This window comes from Pantherophis guttatus, chromosome 5, assembly GCF_059756535.1.
Source record: "Pantherophis guttatus breed Tessera chromosome 5, ASM5975653v1, whole genome shotgun sequence".
In the NCBI taxonomy this organism is placed as follows: Eukaryota; Metazoa; Chordata; class Lepidosauria; order Squamata; family Colubridae; genus Pantherophis; species Pantherophis guttatus.
Genome location: NC_142067.1, coordinates 95,798,668 through 95,824,455, shown reverse-complemented (window position 1 = coordinate 95,824,455; position 25,788 = coordinate 95,798,668).

The following is a 25,788-nucleotide window of genomic DNA, read 5'->3' as shown; positions in this document are numbered from 1 at the left end:
ACCAATTACCTACTTAGCAACAATTTTCAAATTGCTATCTGGTATGGTAGCTGATGCAGTCCAAAAGCATCTAGTTGAAAACAAGCTCTTTCTACCTGGGCAGAAAGGAAAACATCCCAATAGCAGAGGAACAAAACATCAACTCCTAGTTGACAAAATGAAGACCAACCTAAACATAGCATGGATTGACTACAAAAAGGTATTCGACTCTCTGCCACTTGACTGGATAATCAAGTGCCTAGAAACGACATGTTCTGTCCCCGTCTCATACACGCACACCAGCAGTTGACCAAGAGTTAAAATAAACCAGCAGACAAGAATTTCCTTTGATAACAGAATTGGCAGCAACCGAATGGCTGCTTGCTAACAGTCTTTACTTACAAAGGGAGGTTATCTCCTCCGACCGAAAACATCAAAGTCCACAAAAGTCAAAGAATAGTCAAGTCCAGTCCAAAAAATCAGTCCAAGCAGAGCATATAACAAAGTTCCAGAAATGCAGAATGACTTGCTAGCTTTCAGTTTTGTCCGTCACAAAGCCTGAATGGCCACCACACCACCTTTTATCTCCTGTGGGGTGTGGCCCAATGACTCAGCTTAATCTCTGGCATGCCTCCTTCTCTGCTGCATGTGCTTGTCTTTCTGACGCTGTCGGGGATCCAGGCAAGACTTATCTCCGTCGCTATCTAACTGTGGCTGCTCGGAAATGCCTGGCTCCTGGCCTATCTCTTCTCCTTCAGAAGACACCTGAGGCATTGCCAGAGAGGAAGGTCCTGGAGAAGGAGGCCTTGCAAATTCCTCTCCTTCACTTTCAGAGTCTTCTCTCTCTGATAAGACGGGCTCAGAGGTTGGAGTCACAATACAACAGGAGTCAGTAGGAATCATCAGAAACTTTGGGCAAAAATCGATGGCACAACGAAGACACCCCTGCAGGTCAATGGTGAGAAACTGGGAGAGATTAGTATCAAAGAGGAATATTTCTAAAAGAAAATTGCTGCTCAGCACTGTTCGTATATGCAGTCAAGATATTTCAATGGAGCTTGGACTGGACAAATATGCCATACTCACCATGAAGCGGGGAAAAATAGTGAAAACTAAAGGAATCAAAATACCCTACAAAAATAACATCAAGAGACTGGATGAAGATGATTACTACAAATACCTGGTATCCTTCAAACTGACAACATCAAGCATACTGAAGTCAAGAAAAAGATTAGAGGTGAATACATCAAGAGAGTGAAGAAGATCTTAAAGTCCAAACTCAATGGAGAAAATACCATTAAGGCAATCAACATCTTGGCAATTTCAATAATTAGGTACACAGGTGGAATAGTGGACTGGATTCAAGCAGAATAAAAGCAATGGATATGAAGATTAGAAAAATAATGACAATGAATCATGCCCTTTATCCCCGCAACAACATTAACAGACCTTACTTACCAAGGCCAATAGATGAGTGTGGAATGTTGCGAGTACATCAGATAGTTGAAGAAGAAAAAAGGGCTTTGGGAGAATATCCTAAGGATAATGAAGAAGATGCACTGAAGTTAGTATACCAGGACAGCTTACTGACTATTGGAGAGCCAAACTGACATACAAGAAAGACCAAATGAAGAAGAGAATGGAAATATGGGAAGACAAAGCACTACATGGCTAGGGAATGCAGATAATAACAAGGCCTGGCAATGACTAAGAGCAGGAAAGTTGAAGAAAGAGACTGAAGGACTAATTCTGGCTGCACAAGACCAAGTCTTAAGAACAAATGCACAAATGAATATGGTAAGAGATGGTAGAATAGAAGAGCTGCACTAAAATACACTCTACACTTTTAAGCATATTCAGCTCCAGATTATTATGGCTGCACCCACAGGACCAGTTGTTCAACCTCCTGTCTATATGAAGACTCATCACGATCTTGAATGAGGCTAATGACTGCTGAACCATCTGCAAACTTTAATACTTTAACAGAGGATTCCCTTGAGGTGCAATCATTGGTATCTAGAGAGAAGAGCGATGAAGAGAGCACACAGCCCTCATGGGAACCTCTGTTAATTGCTGGATAGTAGATATAATTTTTCCTAGCTTCACTTGTTTCCTATCTGTCAAAAAGCTGATTATCCACCTGCAAGTATGAACAGGCACAATGAACTGAATCAGAAAGCTATATTCATTTTAAAACAAATGTAATTGCTTCCTTCTGCTAATGGGATCACCTTTGCCATCTTTCCATTCCACTTTCAGGACCTTTAACTCCACAGAGGCCCCCAGCAGCATCTGCATTCCGGTGAGACTGGTCTTCAAGTGCTCTGCCACTGTCTTACAGGATAGCAGTTCCCCTGACTCTCTCAGCAGATTGAAAATGCCCAATTGACTGGTAGTAAATATAATCTGGGGAAAAAATGAGCAGATGTACAAAAAGGAGAAGGTGTGAGTACACTGAGCCTCAGTGTGCAGTGGTTAGATTGCAATACTGCAGGTTACTTCTGCTGCCTGCCGGCTGCCTGCAATTTGGCAGTTCAAATCTCACCAGGCTCAAGGTTGACCCAAATTGTTGGGTCAACCAACAATTTGGGTCAATCAGCCATATACTGACTCTGGAAACTGCTTAGAGAGGGCTGTAAAGCACTATAAAGTATATAAGTTTAAGTGCTATTGCTATTGCTACAGCAAAGTAAACGTTTGAAGGTTCCAGATCACACAAAGAATCATACTCGCACTCCAGAGAATGATATTCTCTAGGAACAAGGCATGATTATGTATACCTCTTGTTGATGAGCAAGAGAAAAAAATGGGCTTGTAGAGACACACCTTTGAATAACCATATCCACTCAGTCTGGAATGATTAACAGCCCAGTGTCTCAATAGCAAGATGGATGGCATATCAATTTTTATAAATATATAAATAAAAATTAAGTGTAGCAACAAAATGGCAGCTCTAAGATTACTTCCCTTTTCACTGCTTGGCTTGTTGAGCTAATGCATGGGGAAACAGCTGGAAAGAGACACATGTACACTGGAAGAAAACACTCAGTGGTTAAGGATTGTGGGAGCATGTTTTTAATTTTTAATTTACATTTTTTTAATTGATCGAAAAAAGAAAGAAGAAAAGCAAAAGAGAAAGATAATTATGATGGAGATATATAGTTTGCCAAAAAAGAGGGGGAAATGAAAATTTATTTGTGAAATAAATACAACCAAAAAAATAACATAATTCATTGTAACTGTAAATGTTACAGTTCTATTTCTAATGATCTAATGCCAATATTATTTACTTATGCATAAATTTTAATACATATATAACTATCATTTTTAACTTATTGTATTTTGTATAAATGAGTCCCATATTTCATTATACTTATACGTACAAGTCCATGTCTATATTCAGTCTTCTCATAAGTAGCAAGTACTAGCAGATCTTCAATCTATTGAATAAACGGGGCTTTCCAATGCTCCAAATTAGTCTTTTGGACATAACAGAGGTACAAGGAATCCATTTCCTTTTAACTAATTCCACGTATTAGATATGTGATTCAAGATAATATTATTCTCTGAAAATGTTAGTTTTTGTTGTACAATCATATTTATATAATTCACTACCTTTTCCCAAAACTTGGTAAATGTAGAACTGTAAAACATATTTTATAAAGAAGCATTATATTTTTAATTACATCTGCAACATCTATTACATCTGTTTCTGACAATCTTTTCCCCAACTTTTTATAGTTGGGTTTCCTGATAAAGTAAAATTAGTAAGGGAAAAAGGACTGAATCTTTTTTATTAGATGCATTCTGTAACATTTATTTCTACTAAAGGTGCTCTATCATCTGTCTGTCTGTCTGTCTGTCTGTCCACTATCTATCTATCTATCTATCTATCTATCTATCTATCTATCTATCTATCTATCTATCTATCTATCTATCCATTATCCATCTATCTGTCTGTCATCTATATCTGTCTATCCCAAAGTTGCTTAAATTAGAATTGAGAATTAACTATCAAATTGTAAATTAGAAAATTAACACCAATTGTTGGTTTCCAATATTTCATACAATAGGTGATATGACTCCAGATTCAGAAAACAAAATCCTCCCTCATTAATTGATGCATTTTTGTAAAGAAATTTTCAGAATCAAAGAACCCCACATAAATTCCTAAATAAATTATTTTATGAAAATATTCCAAATACAAACTGCATTCCCTCAGAATACATCTGGGGTAATATTCATTTTTTCAAGTGTTCACCTTTCCACAAATGGTAAGGTTTAATAATTCTCATTAATCATTATCTGAAGAAACCTCTCTCCACATTTTATTTATATTAAAAGTTACTAAATGAGTTATATCTTTTGGTACACCAAATCTAATGATTTGGTACAAATACAGAATTGATATTGCTTAAATGGAGGATTTGCCAAATTTTCACCGATTGACATTGATTACAATTTGGAGCATTTAATATAGCATTTTGCTAAAGGCTTCTATCTATTGCGTCAATACTGAGGTAGTTGTATGTGGTTTAAAAATAAACAAAAGAATATTGTCTTCAGATAAAACCAATTTGTGTTCAACTGAATTATGAACTATACTTGTAGATCTTTCAATATTACTTAATAGCAGAAGCCTAGTTTTTACAAACTCTGCTTGACTATTCTTAATAACAAACAATATCTCTTGCTGTAATCTATTTGCCAACACTGATGTTAAAATCTTTGTGTCACCATTATCAATGAATTTGGACAATGATTAGCACACTGAGTGTGATCTTTACATGCATTTGATATAAATGTAATATAAACCAGATTAAATGCTAGTGATAAACTTCCCTAATCAAATATCTCTTCATACATTTGATAAAGGTTTGGCACCAAAAGATCTATACTTTTTTTTTATGCCGCTCAAGAGGGAACCCATCTTATTCTGATACTTTACCACTTACAGTTTTTTTTTTATTATATATTTAATTCTACCTGAGATGGAGGACTGAATAACAATTGCTTTTCTGTATCATCTAAACATGGGGAAATTATTTTATTTTAAAAGGCTTTTATATCATTTTTTAATACATTGTCTGGTTTAATACAGGTAGTCCTGGCTTAATGACTGGTTGGTTTATAACCATTTGAGTTGACAATTACTACAGAATTGGTGCTTTAAAGCCTGTAGAGCAATGCCAGGCATCATAAATGGTTGCACTGTAGTCACATGAATGCATGCTGAAAGGGTCAGATGTTTCTATCTCCTGCAACATTATGAAGTCACATAATTGCGCTTTATGATGCTTTTTGCCAGTTTCTAGCAAAAGGACCCATTCAAATGAATGTATTTGCTTAATGAATTGGGCATCCATTTAATAACTGTGATATTGACTTAATAACTATGGTATTTGCTTAACTGCTGTTAAAAAGTCTGAAAATTTACTTACCAGCATAGTAACTTACAACCGTAATTCAGGGCTCAATTACGGTAATAAAATGAGGCTTTCTGAATAAAGTTTGTAAAATATCTTACGAAGGCCGAAAATTAGAAGAACTTTAATCATACAAAGTAGGAAAAGCTCACTTTCTTCCTTTAGAATGTAATTAGAATGCAGATTATATTGGCTAGGAGAGAGTGGCTTGATAATGACAGCAAAAACATGCTTTTAAAAGATGTTAGAGGGTGAAGTCTGAAACTCTGAAGTAGGGTGAAAATGATTTTTCAGATTAAAACAGATTATTTATAATGTGATAATATAGCAATATTATTTTCCAAATTGACTATGGATTTTTTTCCATTTAAAAAAATCTAGATCTATTTTTTTGTGAGAGCACTTATTTCAACCAATTAAAAGGAAAAATAAAAGACATTTTAAATTGTTGAACTATTTGAAATTAAGCAGACTTTTCAGACAAAATTGAATATCCTCCGTTTTCAAACCCTGTTGCTTTTTCCCTTTCCTAGATTCCTAGATTTCAATGGTTAATGTAGTAAAGAAAAGAAATGTCTAATACAATTATTAATCAGGAAGAAGTCAGTGTAAACTTGACCTTGACTGCTTCTGACTCCATGGACACAATGTTGTGTAATTACCACTGAAAACAATATTTTTCAAGCATTTAGACAACACTGCACTTCCTCCCATGATTTCCTAACTCTGTTTCAGCTTTGCCCTTACTAGGAAAAAAAATCTGTTAAGGAGGAAAAGAAAGAATAGAGTAGTTGCTGAACCTCTATCCATTTATGCTCTCTAGACTGGAGTGTTTTATTCAGAAATCCTCCAAAATATGTTTTATAATCATAAATGAAGAGTTCACCCCATCTACATTTATCTGACCCTAATTACACCGCTGGGAAATTTGAGGGGAAAAGAAGAATGGGACGACAGAGAATGAGGTGGCTGGATGGAGTCACTGAATCAGTAGTCATGAGCTTAAGTGGACTCTGGGGGATGGTAGAGGACAGGAAGGCCTGGAGGAACGTTGTCCATGGGGTCGTGATGGGCTAGACACAACTTCGCAACTAACAACGACAACAATCTGATCCTTGCATTGGATTGCAAGATTACAACCTTTCCCCTTTAGGGTATCCCATCACTCCCCATGGTTTACAGCATTGTTGACAGAGATGAAATAGGAGGGGAAGCAGACTGTCAGTACTTCTCTACCATTATTGTACCTGCAGAATGCCACCCCATAGCCCTATTTTGCATGATGTGGATCCTCCTAGCTCAAGAGGACTCAGAGAATCTCTTTCAGGGGTGTATGAAGAAATTTGTGTACAGAATGGAATAACCTTTGCCAGATCTATACTTGAATACTGTTCACCTGCCTGGAATCCTCACTGTATTTCTGACATCAATACATTAGAGAAGGTCCAGAGATATTTTTCTAGAAGAATACTCAAAATGTCTGCTCGAAATAAAATTCCCTATACCACCAGGCTTGAAATTTTAAGTCTGGATAGCCTTGAACTACACAGTCTACATTCCAACCTATGCTTAGTTCATAAAATTATTTACCAAAAAGTCCTACCTGTAAATGAGTACTTTAATTTCAATAGATTCAAACTCAATGTAATTTGCTCTAATCTTGATTATAGGAAATATGACTTCTGCAATAGAGTAGTAAATGTCTGGAACACTCTATCTGATGCTGCTGTTAGTCTCGCTAATCCTCATACCTTTTACCTTAAACTATCTACCGTGGACCTTTCATGTTTCTTAAGAGGTACCTAAGGGGGCGTGAACAAGCGCACCAGCGTGCCTACCATCCCTGTCCTACTGTCCCCATTTGTATGTAATCATTCTATGTGTTTATGGTTATGTTTTGCCTAGTTATATCCTTTTATTTGTGCCAATTTTTTTTCATGTGTCCATGTCTATGTCTATACTGTTACTTGTTTCCTTGTACCTGTTGATAAATAAACTAACTAACTAACTAACTAACTTGCCATGGCCAACTCACTCCTGGACAATTTAACAATTCAATTTAATTATTTAAAACAATTAAAAATTATTTTAATTTTTGTCATTCACATTTCATTTTCTCCCTCCTTTTGAATCCTTTCTTTAATGATTCTATTCCACGATTTCTTCAATATTAGTGTAACTGCCATGATATTGTCCCGCTGTGAGTTCTCCTGCAGCAAGTTGGCCTCGGTATGATATGCAATGTCTGCAGAATCTAAGTGTAACAATTTCCAAAGCTCCTTTTAAAAATCCAATAAATTTTTCCTGCCTCCCATGGCAGAACTTCAAGACTGCTTGTTTTTCATAATGGCAGCAATAAACTTAAGCGAGGATTTAAAAGATATGTTACGATATTTTCAGGATCAGACTCAATAAATAAGTTGAGAATTATCAATTCAACTAAATCTCTGTTTATTTACATAAGGCATTCTATATTCACTGAATATTCACAGATAGAAGCACAGAATGGACGTATGCAGCTCCTTATATATACAATGGGTGGAGCTAGATATGGGAGTGGTGAAATATGAATACATTAAGAGGTGAAGAATAAGTTAACCCCTGATACCCTGTTCATGTACTATTTACATAATGGAGAATAAGGCATTTACTTGTGACAAATCCCCCTCTAAATGCCGATTCGATATATTACAACAATTACAATCAGATTCAGAACAATATAAGACATGTAATTTAGAAGTCAAGTATTTATGCTGCTTAGACGGCAAAGGCTTTGTTAATATGTCAGCTATTTGCTCTGATGTTTCACAATGAACTGCTTTGATAAATCCATCTTGAGATAATTGTCTCACATGTTTAAACTTTATATCTATATGTCTGGACCTTTGTCCAATAGCATCAGACCTAGATATTTCGATAGCAGCTTTATTGTCTTCATGCATAATAAAAGGCAAAATGGGTTTCTTCCAAATATCAGAAAGTAAATCGTTAAACCATACAAGGTTATTTGCTGCCTTAGATAGACAAACATATTCTGCCTCTGTTGTTGAAGTGGCTACTAGATCTTGTTTGCCAGTATGCGCATGCGCAAGATGGCGACTTGCCTGTGATCCCGGTAATCCTGGGGGGCGATTATGGCTCCAGGGGGCCTTTGGAGGGCTGAATTTCGATCGTTGCAGCCCTGGCCCAGCTGGAGGAGTGTTGGGGCTCTCCGTTGAGGGGTCTCCGGCTTCTGTGAGTGTCCTTGAGGCTCGCGGAGACCGTAGGACGGCGAGAGCGGCCCGAAGGAGGAGGGGCGGCAGCAGACTCTCCTGGCGAAGGTAGCAGGGCCAGGATGACGGCGTCAGCGCCGCGGCGGTGGCGGCGGTACAGCACCCTCGCCGGGATCCTCGCCAGCCCAATCTGCCCTGGACATGTACTAGGGGCGGAGGGGGGGGCGAGGTGAGGGCGGGGAGGCTGGCAGCGGCAGCGACGGCGGTGCTGGCGGCGTGGAAATGGCGGCTGCCGGGTCAGGGAAGAAGCTGCCACAGTTTGGTGCGTGGGAGCGTCGGAGAGGTTGGCAGTTGCTGGCTTGCTTTGTTGGATCTCCTGGGCGACCGTGGGGCGTTATTTGGCCCCTTGGTCGTCCCAGAGGCCTCCATGAGGATTTATGGAGGCTGGGCGAGGCTGGACGAGGCAAGCAGCATGGTCCCAAGGAAGATCCGGGAGGGGTTGGGGAGAGCTGGACTATGACTGAGGGGTTTTCCCCCCTATGGCATTTGTTGCCTCTGCTCTCCTTTTTCACCCCCATCCCCCTGAATGTGGTGATGCCATGCCGTGTATGCCTGCTGAACAATCATCTCCGGGTCTAGATGCCATCTTGACCTCCCCGGAGGTAATGACGGTTATGATCTCCGCTGTCTGAGCCTGTCTGGACTATGTGGACTGACCTGACCCCATTCTTCCCCTCCGTTGAATGGAGGTTTACATCTGGGGATTCAAGTCTTGGTGGAGTGGGTCTATAGCTGCTGTCTCAACTCCGGCTTTTTGGACGATCGTGGTTGACCAGCCCCCGTGAGAGGAGGGCTGGGTCACCCTCTGCCGGACCGAAACAGCATTTTACTCCCGCCATTGCCGTGAGAGGGCACTGAGGTCTCACATGCTCCATTGGAACTCTATTGAAGCCTTGCATTGCACTCCTTCTGACTGTGATAACATCAAATTGGCCCCTGGTTATTGGCCATGGACTATCACCTCCCTTTGATCTTTGATGTACTCGGTGAATGACCTTCGTGCCCTGCGAGACTCCCCCCTCTCGCAGGTCTGGCCCTCTTCGTTATCGAGGGCCTATCTTGATGACGGGCGTTGGAGCCCCGAGAGATGGCATGCGGCTAAGAAGAGTTTGAGGGGTTTTTTAAGTGGGTTTTTTAGTGAGTTTTTAACAAAAATTTTAAGGGGTTCGGGGGGGATTAGGGTGGGTTCTGGGGGAAATCCACCGGGTTCAAGACCAGCCTTAGCGAAGGGCTGCGACATTAGGGACGCAGAACCGGAGGTCGGGGAGGGGGTTGGAGTTCGATTTGAAGAGGGCTGTTCCATCAGCACAGTGAGTGGGAGGGGCAGATATGGCGGAAGCTGGGGACCATATCATGTGCGGGGAATGCGCACTCGCTATCTTAGAGCGATTGCGCATTCCGGTCCCCAATGCCTTTCTTGTTCCCCAGGTTGTTCAGATTCTCAGGGCCAGAGCCTCCGGCTGATGTTGTGCAACGCCAGGTCCGTTGTTAATAAAGCCCCCCTCATCCACGATCTTATTCAGGAGGGGGAGGCGGACCTGGCGGGTATTACGGAGACCTGGTTGGGCCAGGAGGGGGGAGTCCCCCTCGTGGATATATGCCCACCAGGCTTCCGTGCATTTCATCAGCTGAGGGCTCAGGGCAGGGGTGGGGGGGTGGCGGTTATTATAAAGGAAGGTCTGGATCCAAGGGAGACCACTGTTCCACAGATAGCCGGATGTGAGTCCCTCTTTGTGAAGTGGGGTCGTGGAGTACAGATGGGCCTGTTGGTCACGTACCTGGCTCCCTGCCACGTGGCAACGGCCCTGCCCGAGCTCCTTAACGTTATAGCCGAGGTGGCGGTGGGCACCCCCAGACTTGCCATCATGGGGGATTTCAATCTGCCATCTATCGGTGAAACGTCTGAGGTGGCTCGAGAGTTCATGGCTTCCATGACGGCCATGGACCTTACTCAGTTAATTCATGACCCCACTCACACAGGAGGACACACTCTGGACTTAGTTTTTGTCTCTGGTCAGTGGTTGAGTAGCCTCGATATAGGGGATATAGCCATCGAACCCTTGTCATGGTCTGACCACTCGCTCCTTCGACTGGACTTTCTAACCGCTGCACCCTGCCGCAGGGAGGCGGGACCGACCAGGTGGTTCCGCCCCAGGCGCCTGATGGACCCTGATAGGTTCCAGATGGAGCTTGGGCCATTTCCTGAGATTCTGGCTCATGACTCGGCCGAAGACCTGGTGGCCGCCTGGGATAGTGCGGCTGCCGGGGCCTTGGACCGAGTCGTGCCTTTGCGGCCTCTGACCCGGCACCGAACTCACCTAGCTCCTTGGTTTTCCGAGGAGCTTAGGGAGATGAAGCGCCGGAAAAGACGCCTGGAGAGTAGTTGGAGGACCAGCCGCTCCGAACCTGACCGAACACTGGTGAGGTCTCATATTAAGACCTACCTAGTGGCGATAAAAGCGGCGAAAACTAATTATTTTGCCGCTCTTATCGCGTCATCAGATAATCGCCCGGCCGCCCTGTTTAGGGTGACCCACTCCCTCCTCCATCTGGAAGTGCGGGATGACCCCTTGCAGGGTCGAGCTGAGGATTTTGTGCAGTATCTGTATGACAAAATCGCTCAGATTCGGGAAGGGCTGGCCTCTGACTGGGTATGTCCAGATGGGATGACTGAGGCAGGTCTTGAGAGTGTTATCTGGGGGGAGTTCGATCCTGTGGCTCCCGAGGACATGGACAGGGTCCTGGGACGGCTGAACGCGACCACATGTTTATTGGACCCGTGTCCCTCCTGGTTGGTACTGGCTTCCCGGGAGGTGACACGAGGCTGGCTCCAGAAGATTGTTAACGCTTCTTTGAGTGAGGGAGTCCTGCCGGCCGCTTTGAAAGAAGCGGTGGTGAGGCCCCTCCTCAAGAAGCCTTCTCTGGATCCGGCTGTTTTGGCTAACTATCGTCCAGTCTCCAACCTTCGCTTCATTGCGAAGGTTGTTGAGAGTGTGGTGGCGCAACAGCTTCCCCGGTACCTGGATGAAGCTGTCTATCTAGACCCGCTCCAGTCCGGCTTCCGGCCTGGGCACAGCACGGAAACGGCATTGGTCGCATTGGTGGATGATCTCTGGAGGGCCCGGGATAGGGGTTGCTCCTCTATCCTGGTCCTGTTAGACCTCTCAGCGGCTTTTGATACCATCGACCATGGTATCATGTTGCACCGGTTGGCGGGGTTGGGGGTGGGAGGCACCGTTTTGAGGTGGTTCTCCTCCTACCTCTCTGACCGGTCGCAATCTGTGTTGACAGGGGGGCAGCGGTCGACCCCGAGGCACCTTGCTTGTGGGGTGCCACAAGGGTCGGTCCTCTCGCCCCTTCTGTTCAACATTTATGTAAAGCCGCTGGGTGAGATCATCCGTGGCTTCGGGGTGGAGTTCCATCAGTACGCTGATGACACCCAGCTGTACATCTCCACCCCAGGCCACCCCAATGATGCCCTTAAAGTGATGTCCCAGTGCCTGGAGGCCGTGCGGGCCTGGATGGGGAGAAACAGGCTCCAACTCAACCCCTCCAAGACCGAGTGGCTGTGGCTTCCGGCGTCCCGATATAGCCAGCTGACGCCATCGCTGGCTATTGGGGGCGAATCACTCGCCCCCACGGAGAGGGCTCGTAACTTGGGCGTCCTCCTGGACGCACGGCTGTCGTTAGAAGATCATTTGGCGGCCGTGGCCAGGGGGGCTTTTTATCAGGTCCGCCTGATACGCCAGTTGCGCCCCTTTCTAGATCGGGACTCCCTACGCACAGTCACTCAGGCACTCGTCACTTCCCGCCTGGACTACTGCAACGCTCTCTACATGGGGCTCCCCCTGGGGTGCACCCGGAGGCTCCAGCTGGTCCAGAACGCGGCCGCGCGGGGGATTTTGGGGGCGACGAGGCGCTCCCACGTGACACCTCTCCTGCGCGAGCTGCACTGGCTCCCGGTGGTCTTCCGGGTGCGCTTCAAGGTGTTGGTGACCACCTTTAAAGCGCTCCATGGCTTAGGGCCGGGGTACTTACGAGACCGCCTTCTGCCACCAATAGCCTCCCACCGGCCAGTACGCTCCCACAGAGTGGGCCTCCTCAGGGTGCCGTCCGCCAGACAATGTCGGCTGGCGACCCCCAGGGGGAGAGCCTTCTCTGTGGTGGCGCCCACCCTCTGGAACAACCTCCCCCCAGAGCTACGTACAATAACAGACCTCCGGATTTTTCGTCGGGCCCTAAAAACCCATTTATTTCAACTAGCTGGGCTGGCTTGAGTCAAATTTTAAACGGATTTTAAATTGGAATGTTTTAATTACGGCCAAAATTATTTAATTATTTTAAATAGATTTTAGATTTTGTATGTTTTGTATGTATGTCTTGTTTTTACTTTGGCTGTTCACCGCCCTGAGTCCTACATTGGAGAAGGGCGGTATAGAAATTTAAACAAATAAATAAATAAATAAATAAGTATACCAGTAAACTGGACAACCGTTAAGGAAGAATAAATAACCAGATGTGCTTTTTCTACATGAGGTATCGCCAGCCCAATCCGCATCGGCATAACATGTGAGGATGGGCTCTTTGACAGTATTAGGTTCCAATAACAAACAGAAGTCTAAACTATTCTTCAAGTACCTTAATATCCTTTTGACAGCTTCCCAATGGTATAGTGATGGTTTGCTAACATGTCTGGACAATAAGTTGAGAGGCAAAGCAATATCAGGTCTAGTCCAATTGGAGATATAAAGAAGTGAACCTATGACTGACCTGTAAAATGTATTGTCTTTGAATTCAGGGGATGATTCATCTGTATTCTTCAAAAAATCAGTTTGCATTGGAGTATTGCAAGGCTTAGCATTACTTAAATTACATTTATTCAAGAGCTCTATGATTTTGTCCTTTTGAGAAAGCTTAAATCCTCTTTTGGTTTTACTGATTTGAACACCAAGATACTTATTTACTTTACCCAAAGATTTCAATGAAAAATGTTCATTCAGTTTTGTTACAAATGCTTCTCTCCTCTCATTATGTTTACCTATGTACAAAATATCATCCACATAGATCAATATAAATTCTAGTGAATCATCCTCTTTTTTGACAAAGAAACAATTATCAGTAGTAGTGGAGTTGAAATTCATAGTTTTGAGTACTTTTACTAAACAATCATACCATTGTTTACCAGATTGTTTCAACCCGTATAAACTTTTATTTAGTAACCAAGTTTCATTTTTGTTTGTGTATTGACTGTGGGGTGCCCTTACATATATTTCTTTATCTAATTTTGCATGTAAATATGCAGTCTGTATGTCGTATTGGAACACATCGAGGTTGAGTGCTGATGCTATAACCAGAGCTGTCTTGACACTCTCTGTTCTTACTGTGGGGGAGTATGTATCTGTGTAATCCTCGGGATATTTCTGTGCATAACCTTGTGCAACTAATCTAGCTTTGTATAGAGTATTGCCTCCCTCTAAATTTTTAATTTTATATATCCACCTAGTGCCAATGATGGTTTTGTCCTTTGGTGCAATTGTAGGTGTGAATACATTTAGCCCTCGTAAACTATCCATCTCTTTACTCATGGCTGATTCCCATTTTTTCCTTTCTTCAGGAGGAAGTTTTAACACTTCCTCATATGTGTTAGGTGTTGGTGATTCTCCATCCATGTGCATTACATAATCTTTGTATTTGTTTGGCACTTGATTTCTGCTACTTCTGATTGCTCTTTCTGGTTTAGTATCATTGTCATGCATATACCTCGCTTCCTTTTTAGTTAATGAATCTGTTCTTATTTTGTGTTGACTATTTGTCCATGTTTTGACTTTATTTTTATGCGTGTTGTTACTATGTTCTTCTCTATCCCCTTTTTCTTGGAATTTAGTGCCTGGATTGGTGTTTGGGAATATTTCATTAAGATGTATTCTAGACCAGTTGGCCTGTTCATGGAACACAGCCGTTCTGGAAACTATAAATTTGTTATTACTATCGATAAATCTGTATCCTTTTGTACCTGTCTTGTATCCCATAAATCTAAGTCTTCTGGATACGTTCTCACCTTTGCGCCTCAATTGTTTAGGTATGTGTACGTCTGCAGTGACTCCAAATATGTGCATGTGTGCTAGTTTTGGTTTTCTGTTATACATCACTTCATACGGTCTCTTATTTACAATACTGGACCAAGTTCTGTTTTGTGTGTAATTAGAATATTGTAGGGCTTCTGACCAGAATTGTTTACCTAAGCCAGCATCCTCTAATGTGCATCTAATCATGGTTTGTAATGTTGAGTTCTTTCTCTCTACCACTCCGTTCTGGAATGCAGAAAATGGGCTAGATGTGTAATGTAACATTCCTTTGTCTTTTAGCCATTGGGAGAATTCCTTAGACATGAATTCACATCCCCTATCTGTCATGATTTGTTTTATTTTAATATTGTGTTGTGTTTCTATACGTTTGTAAAATTCCTTAAATTTCTGAAAGGTTTCATCTTTATGTTTTAATGTGTAAACAAATCCATAACGACTATAATCATCCACAATGGTTAGAAAGTAATGTTTTTTATAAGTAATTGATGGTGTTAATGGACCAACTAGATCCATGTGTACCAAATCAAAAATTTTGTTAGTTGATCTCGTTGACTTTCTAGGTCTGGGACTAGTTTTGAGTTTTGTAGATTTACATACTGAGCATTCCAAATAGTTTTCACAATTTTTTATTTTAACACCTTCTGCATGTTCAGTCATCTTTTGCACTACAGGAAAACTGGCATGTCCTAATTTCCTATGTAAGACATGAGCACACTCATCATGAATTGGTTTACCTATTTTAGGTTTTTTTTTCATTGTGTGTATCTTTGTGGTTATGAGTTACTTCATGTTCCTCATTGTCACTGTTACTATTGTCTCCATTATCTATTTCATTGTCATCTTCCATATTTGAATCAATGTTGTTTAACCATTTCTCCTTTGTCATTAAATAAGGTAGGCCTCCTTTGATTATTACTGTGCCTATGTTTGTTCTGTTTTTCTCTAATGTTGCCTTTCCTTTTGAGAACACAATGTTAATGTCAGAATCTCTGCTTAGTTTTATTGCACTAAGTATGTTATGAGGTATCTCAGGTATTAGTAATACCCCCTCTACTTTTCCTAGGCCTGGTAAGATTACATTCCCTCTACCTATTACTTGAACCTTTTCTTGATTAGCTACTTTGATTACAAATTTATCTTCTACAAAAGAAGATAATATATTTTTATTATTTGTAGTGTGATTGGTTGCTCCAGAATCAATAAGCCAATTGTTGTTCTCTGGTTGTTGTATGTTAATGTTGTCATGTTTGTCTAGCCCATTCAGTGAACCAGACTTTCTATCCTTTGAATTGTCTCTGCCCCCTCTACGTTCTCTATAGTTGGGTGGACTTCTATACCTGTGTCTATCAATGGAAGGTTGTCTGTTGTTGTACCTATTTCTATATTCTGACCTATGTCTTTCTCTTAGAATTTTAGGGCAATCCCTCCTATTATGTTCTCTGGACCCACAATTGTGGCATCCAAATGGTTCATGGTATCTTTCTTGAAATGCTACCTTTTTATATTGTTTGTGTTCTATGTGGTTGTTATAACGACTCCTCCTTGAATTGTCTTCAGCTATTAACTTGTTAGATAGACTTTCTATGGATAAGTATCCTAGATTGATTGTGTCTAAATGTGACATATAATTATCCCATGATGGGTCAAGTGAGTTGATGATAACACTTTTCATCGTTTGATCTGAAATCACTTCCCCCCTTAAGTGCAGTTCTGCTCTAATTTTGTTTAAAGATATTAAATGTTCACTTATGGTAACCCCTGGCTTTATCCTAGAAGAGAAGAAATCTTTAGACATTCTTGTGGTAGTGGCTACACTTTCACTGTGAAATAAATTAAACATGCATTGAATAATTTCTGAGACAGTCAGATTTTGCTTAATGCTGTGATACATGGCAGGAGATACACTGGAAATTAATAAGAAGAATGCTCTATGGTGTAGGCAATCTAACTTTAGAGTCCAAGGTCTTTTGGGGGGGTTAGTAATAAAAAAGAGTAAATTTTCTTTCATAAAGACAACCTGGAGCTGCTGATACCATTCTTGCAAATTAATGCCATCTATCCTCAGCTTTGGGAAGTCATTGGGTAAATTCCCAACGTTGTTGGGTCCATTACTTACAACCGAAGGTAGTCCGTGGTCTTGCAAATGGTGAAAGTTGCAAAACGGCGTGGGGATGCTAGCGACGAATTTGCATGATTCTCTCCGCATCTCATGTCTTCCGAAGTTGTCTGCGTAGTCTTGCGCATGTGCGTTACTCATTTCGTTCCTGGAGTCACCGTGAGAGGTTCTCGCTGTTGCAGCTCCCTCGCTTTGTTCTTCTTCCGATAAATCAGTCTCCGGCTCGATCTTTGGAGTCCTGGTGATAGCGGGCGCTCGTTTTCTTTTGCTGAAGGCGCTGGTCCTTGGATTAGTCTGCGGCGTGGGGCGGTATCTGCAGGGTTCTCTGGGCTCAGGCGTCGGTGCTCTCGCCGTCTGGATAGGAGCGGGTAGATTTTGAGGCATTGGCTCGCTTGCTTGTTTTTTTGTTGATTTTTTGGTGATCTTCAGTTTTGGTCCAAATGCTGCAAAAAGCGTTTTTATTGCTGATTTTACTTGCATGTCTATTGAATCTTCTTCGTTCTCTGTGTCTGATTCTTCTGAGGTATATATTTTTTTCTCTTTCATTTTCACATCGAGTAAGGCTTTTCGCGCCAGATATTTTGAATCCTGCTTTCTGATTGGCTCTGCTTCGCTCATCTTAGGGGTCTGTTGAAACCAAGATGGCTGCCATTTGAAATTTTGCACGGGACTGTTGGTTTTCTTCTTCGTTGCGTTTTCATCTGCAAGCATATTACTCACTATTTTTGAGTCTTTTGATTTTTCAGTAGCGATGTGCTTCTCTCTCGCTGCTCCGTTGTTTTTTAGTATATCTTGGAGGTTCGCGACGAGACTTTCATTGCTCTTTTGGCTTTTTAAAAGTTTTAGTATCTCTGACCTGAGTTCGTTGTTTTCTATTTCGTTTTCTTCTTGGTCATCATCTTCATTTATTATTTCTTCATTGTCTGTGGTGTATTCTTCAGATTCTCTCGAAATTGCATTCGTGGACTCATCGATTATTTCTTGATCCGCTTCCATTTCTTTGCTGTATGCCCTGGTGTTGGGCCTATCTCTTTTAGACATGTTTAAGTTTTTATTGAGTCAATTTAACCATCCTCTGCTACCAGATTGTTACGATATTTTCAGGATCAGACTCAATAAATAAGTTGAGAATTATCAATTCAACTAAATCACTGTTTATTTACATAAGGCATTCTATATTCACTGAATATTCACAGATAGAAGCACAGAATGGACGTATGCAGCTCCTTATATATACAATGGGTGGAGCTAGATATGGGAAGAAAATACAGTCATCATAAAACAGAACGCTCTATGATACAAGCTGGGGTCGTGCCCCAATTTCAATCCAACTAGCAGAAGTACACAACTAAAGTCATGAAGGAAGCCTGAAGGAAGTCATGAAGGAAGCCTGGATAGCTCAGCAGACTAATGCATTGTAATTTAACTCCAGCTGTCTGCAATTAGTAAGTTCGAATCTCTCCAGGCTCAAGGTTGACTCAGCCTTCCATCCTTTCTGTGGACAGGGTTCTGGGTAGGATTAGTGCCGCCACATGTTTATTGGACCCGTGTCCCTCCTGGTTGGTACTGGCCTCCCGGGAGGTTACACGAGGCTGGCTCCAGGGGATTATAACTGCTTCTCTGAGTGAGGGTGCCTTTCCCGCCACCTTGAAAGAGGCGGTGGTGAGACCCCTCCTCAAGAAGCCCTCCCTGGACCCGGCTGAATTAGCTAACTACCGTCCGGTCTCCAACCTTCGTTTTGTGGCGAAGGTTGTTGAGAGTGTGGTGGCACGACAACTGCCCGGGCACCTGGATGAAGCTATCTATCTAGACCTGTGCCAGTTGGGCTTCAGGCAGGGGCACAGCACAGAAACGGCATTGGTCATGTTGGTGGATGATCTCTGGAGGGCTCGGGACAAGGGTTGCTCCTCTGTCCTAGTCCTATTAGATCTCTCAGCGGCTTTTGATACCATCGACCATGGTATCATGCTGCAGCGGTTCAGAGGGTTAGGAATAGGGGGCACCGTTCTGCGGTGGTTCTCCTCCTTCCTCTCCGACCGCTCGCAGTTCGTGTTGGCAGGGGGCAGAGGTCAACCTCGAGGCATCTCGCATGGGGAGTGCCACAAGGGTCGGTCCTCTCGCCCCTTCTGTTCAACATTTATGTGAAGCCGCTGGGTGAGATCATCCGTGGTTTTGGGGTGAAGTGTCATCTGTACGCTGACGACACTCAGCTGTACATGTCCACCCCAGACCACCCCAACGATGCCCTTGATGTGATGTCTTGCTGCCTGGAGGCCGTGCGGGTCTGGATGGGGAGGAACAGGCTCAGACTCAACCCATCCAAGACCGAGTGGCTGTGGCTGCCGGCGTCCCGATATAGTCAGCAGGTGCCATCGCTGACTATTGGGGGTGAATCTTTGCCCCCCACAGAGAGGGCTCGCAATCTGGGTGTCCTCCTGGATGCACGGCTGTCTTTAGAAGAGCATATGACGGCCGTGGCCAGGGGGGCCTTTTATCAGGTTCGCCTGATCCGCCAGTTGCAGCCCTTTCTGGACCGGGACACCTTGCGCATGGTCACTCATTAGTTTAGTTTAGTTTATTTGATTTGTATACCGCCCTACTCCCGAAGGACTCAGGGCGGTGAACAGCCAACAATAAAATACATAAATACACAAAATTTAAAAACCCGATAAAATCAAATTAAATTATTTGGCCCAGACAAATTAAAATACCCCAATAATTTAAAAACAGATTAAAATTTACATATTTAAAAGGGGAAGAGATCAGGCCAAGCCCGCTTGATGGAATAAAAAGGTCTTCACAGCACGGCGGAAGGAGCGCAGATCCGGGATCCTCCGTATCTCTGGGGGAGCTCATTCCAGATGGTAGGTGCCCCCACAGAGAAGGCTCTCCCCCTAGGGGCCGCCAGTCGACACTGTTTGGCTGACGGCACCTGGAGGAGTCCCTCTCTATAAGAGCGTACTGGCCAGTGGGAGGCTATTGGTGGTAGTAGGCGGTCCTATGCCCTTGTCACCTCCCGGCTGGACTATTGTAATGCTCTCTACATGGGGCTCCCATTGAAGAGCACTTGGAGGCTCCAACTGGTCCAGAATGCGGCCGCGCGGGTGGTTATGGGCACAACTCGTTGTGCCCGTGTGATACCCCTCCTGCGTGAGCTGCACTGGCTCCCAGTGGTCTTCCGGGTGTGATTCAAGGTGCTGGTTACCACCTTTAAAGTGCTCCATGGCATAGGACCCGGGTATCTTTGAGACCGACTTCTGCCACCAATAGCCTCCCACCGGCCAGTTTGCTCCCACAGAGAGGGTCTCCTCAGGGTGCCATCGGCCAAGTTATGTCGGCTGGCGACACCCAGGGGCAGGGCCTTCTCTGTGGGAGCCCCAGCCCTATGGAATGAACTGCCCCCGGAAATACGTAAGATCTCCAACCTCCGGGTGTTTCGTTGCGCATTGAAGACCCTGTTGTTCCGCCAGGCCAGGCTATCAACATAATGATTTTAAATTGGGGTATTTAAAATTTTTGGGGTTTTAAACCGGCCAAATCTATTTAATTATTTTAAATTTTAATCATTGTTGTGTCTTGTGTTTTTAAGTTGGCTGTACACCGCCCCGAGTCCTTCGGGAGAAAGGCGGTATAGAAATAAAATTATTATTATTATTATTATTATTATTATTATTATTATTATTATTATTATTATTATTATTATTATTATTATTATTATTATTATTATTATTATTCTAATGTAGATAAATTGAGGACCCAGTTTGTGGGGGCAATAAGCTGATTTTGTAAAAATATACAAAAGGATGAAGGCTATTGCTTAACACATTGTAAGCCCCCCTGAGTCTCTGGAGAAGGGCGGCATATAAATCAAATTAAAAAAAAAAAAGGAAGAGAAACATTAGCCCAGAAGTTTAAGCAAAATTGGACAGGCAAAGGAATTCATACAGAGGCATAGGAGATAACTGGCAAGTTTGCAGTTTGCTAAGGGAAGAGGGCTGAAGCCACATTCCTCCTGACTGCCTAGAATGAAGTACCGTGTTTGAATTTACAATTTGCTGACTTGCCCCTGTATTTCCCATGGCACTCCTGGATGTCAAAATATCACCTTTAAAGAAATCAAAAATACCTCCCTATAAAATTGTATATGGGCAATCAAGGCTTGCAGACCAGTGGTGGGTTGCTACCAGTTCACCCCAGTTCGGCGAACCAGTAACAGCAGGAGGAGGCTCCGCCCACCCGTATGTCATCAAATATGCTCTGCGCATGCGCAAAAGCGCGTGAGCGAACCAGTAGCAGAGGTAAGTGAAACCCACCACTGCTGCAGACTTTGAATTAATCCTAATTCCAGAAGGTGTTGATTCTGACTCATGATCAACTAAGTTATGTGCTCTAAAGTCTTTTCAATAGGAGCAGCACCAAACTTAAGGATGAGTCACTATGATCAGAACCAGGCTACCTCAGACTACTATACCATATAACCAATTGCAAGTAGATATTGGGTGTATCTCAAACTGCAACTGAAAAAAGACTCCCTCTCCAAGGTGGAAAGGCACAGCAGTGCAAACCTGACAGTCTAACCTCATGGGATCACCGCAGTCATCTTAGGTGCATTCCAGCTCCAGAAATCCCAGAAGTAACCTTTACTAAAGACATTTCTCCAGGCTTTTAGGAAGTGAGCAGAAGAAAGAAGAAAAGATGAAGTTCTGACTAGGAAATTCTGAAGAGCTCTGAAGATAACTTTAATGGGTTTTGAGACAATAGTCTTCACAGGAATTTAACTTTGGCATTTTGGCCCCTGCAGTTATTATTTAGCTTATTTAATTTTACTGTTATTCTTTCCTTTCTTTCTTTGCAGTTGAAAACTACCACCACTTAATTATCTATAGCTTTTCTTTTATGCAGATCCAATCATCATAAATTTTGGAAGCTCTTTTCTTGGGTACTTTAAAAAGGTAAAGACTCACTATAAATTTCTCTCAAGCCCTTGGGGAAAAAACTGGTCTAATACTTTACAAAGAAAAAGCCCAGAAAAACTGGATAGTAGATTAGAAGCTTCTTATAGGTAATGCAGGCAGTTCTTCATAGATATTTCTTAGTTAAGTGGTTGAAGTCTTATCCAAATAATAGTTGAGAAGAAAACTCAGTCTTTCAATAATAGTTTTGTGAGATGTTCCAGCTAAATCTTAGCTGTACACAACTCCCAAAAAAGTCAGAGTGGATATATATTTTCAGAGTACAGGTGTGTCCCCAAATGTTACCTAACCAATCTGCCAGACAAGTTCTGTTCTTGTTATTTGTTATTTCAGATTCAGAGATGGCATGGGTTCAAGTTTACTACCCTTAGGAAATGTTTTGTTCTTAATGTTTCTTTGTTCTTGATATAATAAAAAGAAGCATGGCATAATATTGCTTTGTTACCTAAGCTCTGTAGGCTATTCTTTTGCAAGTTAACTTTCATTGGCTTCTTCCTAGGACCCCTCTGACATTTTATGTTCTGTTCTACATTTCATAAAGAGGGAAATATAGTGACTTATTAGTCATCAGAGAGAAAACATGGAATGTGCTAGACATATCTCCCTTGCATATAAGTGTTAGAACACCAGATCAGATGCCCTCTGGATGTTAGATAGTGTCAGAAAGAACTATCAAACCACTATCCCAATGCAAGAGGTGACAGACTGGAGCAATCCAAACTGCTATTTGGGAGCTCTAGCCTTTCATCCTTATAGAATCCTACATGTCCACACTACAAAGGAATTCTTTATTGAGATAACCTTTATTCCATCTGACTCCGTTGAAATCCATCTCGCCTTCTTAGACACAGTATTCTGCAATTATCATAGTTGTAGCATAGTTGTATTGGGCTTTGGAAGGCAGCGATTCAAAATGGCAGGATTTCCAATACTATGATACAGTTAAGTGCTTCCTTCAAGTTCAGACAGCAACATATTTACTTATTTGTTTCTTTCTATATAAAAAGGTAGCATACATAGCTGTCAATTTACTCCATTAACCCATTGAAAAACTACTTAAAAGTATAAGGGAGAAGCTAAATAAAATTCCAGAAACACCTGAAGGTTAAGACTAGTGAAATAAATTAATTGTCTCCAATGGCTTCACCCATGAATAGCATGTGTAAGAAGGACAGGGAAGAGATAGCAGCACACACAATGGCATATAGGCATGCAGTGGACAATGAAATTGCCACCATGCCAAGATCACTTAAACTCGGTAATTGTATTAGGGTACACTAGAAATTGTAAGGCAGCCAGAACTGAGCCGGCAGCGGCAGCTGGAGGCTTCTCGTGCTGAAAAAGAGGTCATGGCTACAGGCTTCTTGTGCCAAAAATTACTGAAAACTACAGCCTGAAGAAGTCCCAAGGCAATTAGCCGGGCCGCGTGGTGAAGGCAACATATATAGGGCAGGGTGGGGCAGGGGTGGGCAGAGCAAGCAGCTGGGGTGAGGCGAGTGGCGAGCGGGTGGGCGGGATGAGTGGCAACCAGGCGACCGGGTGGATGGGGGCAGTTCGCTGGTTTGGTGAACCAGTTAACATTTGTCCTATCGGTTCGCCTGAACTGGTCCAAACCGGCTGAATACCACCTCTGCTTGTTACTCATTTTTGCTGACCAAGGAATCTATACATTTGGCAATTACATGCTCACTGTATGTACATAATTCAGTGCCAAATTCTGCCTTTTGCTGCTCAATTCCAAATATCCTTTATATATCTTGTTAGCACAGTGGTTAGAATGCAGTACTGCTAGAGTCTGATTCTGGCTGGTTCAAGGTTGACTCAGCCTTGGAACTTTCCATGGTCAGTAAAATGAGATTGTAGATTGTGATTTCTGTTGTTGCTATTGTTCTTAAATTTTGTTCATATCTGAATTTTTTGCAGCATCATTTAAATGATCAGGATTTGGAAGAATCTGTGACACATGAAACAGTCCTGTCATTTCAGTTACAATATTCTTGAAACAAAGTGTGATGTAGTCAATCTAATTGCAGATTTGTGCTTTATACATTATAAAAAAGTGCCTGGTCAATTAGATATGTCACAAGAATATTCCAGTGCCATCAGAAAAGATTATGGTTATGATGATGGGCTAAGTAGAACTCTGACATTATGAACATTTATCATGTTGATTAGTTGCCAATGAAACAATTACTGTGTTTAATGTTCATTCTCTAAAATTTTAATTTTACTGTAAAAGGCCTCAAAGGCTTGTTTGAGGGAGTGCCATATATTGAGTAAATTTGGTTTTTCCATTTCTAAAAGGCATTAAAAATTAGACAGTTACAAGGACAATAATCTTGATATTTTCTCTGTACATACATAGATCCTGAATGTCTTGCAGTACTTTTAATGCTTCCCACTGTGCTGGTTTAAAAGAAGATTTTTGGGACAAAGGGAATATGATTGTGAATTCACTGTTCATTGTAAAAAGTCCTTCTAAATCTTTTGCCTTAAGATTTATACTGGGCCTGAGTAGCTCACATACAGTAGAGCTTTTCCTAAGTCAACCTTCAATGGGCCTTCATTGCTTGAATTTGTTTCAGCTGTTATGAACAGTTGTGGTTATTCTAGTAGTTGGCAAACAAGATGGAGGAACCCACCTGATGAAGATTGGAGTGATATTGCAGGGAACATGTTTACATTTTCCTGGTGTCACACTGTGTTACTATCATGTTTGCCACACATTTTAGGGACTGGCAGGAGAAGTGGGGAGAGCAACCTCAAGAAGTTATTTCAAGAGGGACCACTTTTTTTCCAAACTGGAATAGTGAAGAGAGGAAGATAAATAAAAAAAAAGGCAGTCAAGGGTGGGGGGGGGCACCACATGTCCACTTCTCCCCTGTTATGACACATTTATGAGGTGGTTAGCTGGACCTGAAGAGGATCCTGCCTTAGATTTGTGCAAACTATTTGGCTGACTATAATGACCATTCTTTCAACTTTCATTACAGTTTGGATTTGGATATTATTTCAATTTGGTAATCAGCTCCACCCTGTAGTTTTGTTTTATTTTTCCTCTTCTGGTTTGTCTGACTTAATATAAATTGTTTTGTATATTAAATAAATTTATAAATACAATATATAAATATACAAATATAAAACATTGAGAAGAGGAAATAGATTCTGTGAGGCAGGCCAACCCAAAATCACAGAGTGATAATGGACTCAACACACAAAAACACATGCAGAGAGACATGTTTTACTACCACATCAACTTTCTGGCTTGGCATGTCTGGAAACTCCCCCTCTTCTTGGACTCCGTCAAGCTTATCAGCTTATCAGGTGCAGCCATGTTATAGAATAATCGTTGGCTATTCCAGTTGCTTCCTGCATCTCATGGGATTACTTTTCTTTCCTTCCACTTCAGTGTCAGGAGCTTTAATCCTGTACAGCAGCTTCTGTATTCTGAACATTCAGAAGCTGTTACAGAAACAAGATCAGAAGCATCACTTCAGCCCTGGGCAATGAGACTTGGTCTGACTCCTCTTTGATGAAAAGGGGCATTGGAGAGAGAAGGTAAAACGTAAAGAGACTTGGCAATATACTGTTATTATGATGAAAATTATTTCTTGTGTTCCTATGGAATTGGCTGTCTGGTCTGGTCTACCTTGTAATTCTGACTACTAAAGGCCATACACTATGAAATTCTCACCTTCCCCAGTATTTTACTGTTTCTTACAACTGAGGCCAGTAAGCACTCTAACTCAGACTGATCAGATGCTCCACAATATACATATTGATCTTGTGATATAACCTGTCTTGGGCAACAAATAAACCCCTGAAGAATTTCAAACTCTCAAGACTCTTTTCAATCTAAATTATTTTCTTCCAGTGTGGATATTACAGATGAGGGATACATCCAAGTAGGGTCAGTAGATGATAATAGGATTAGTA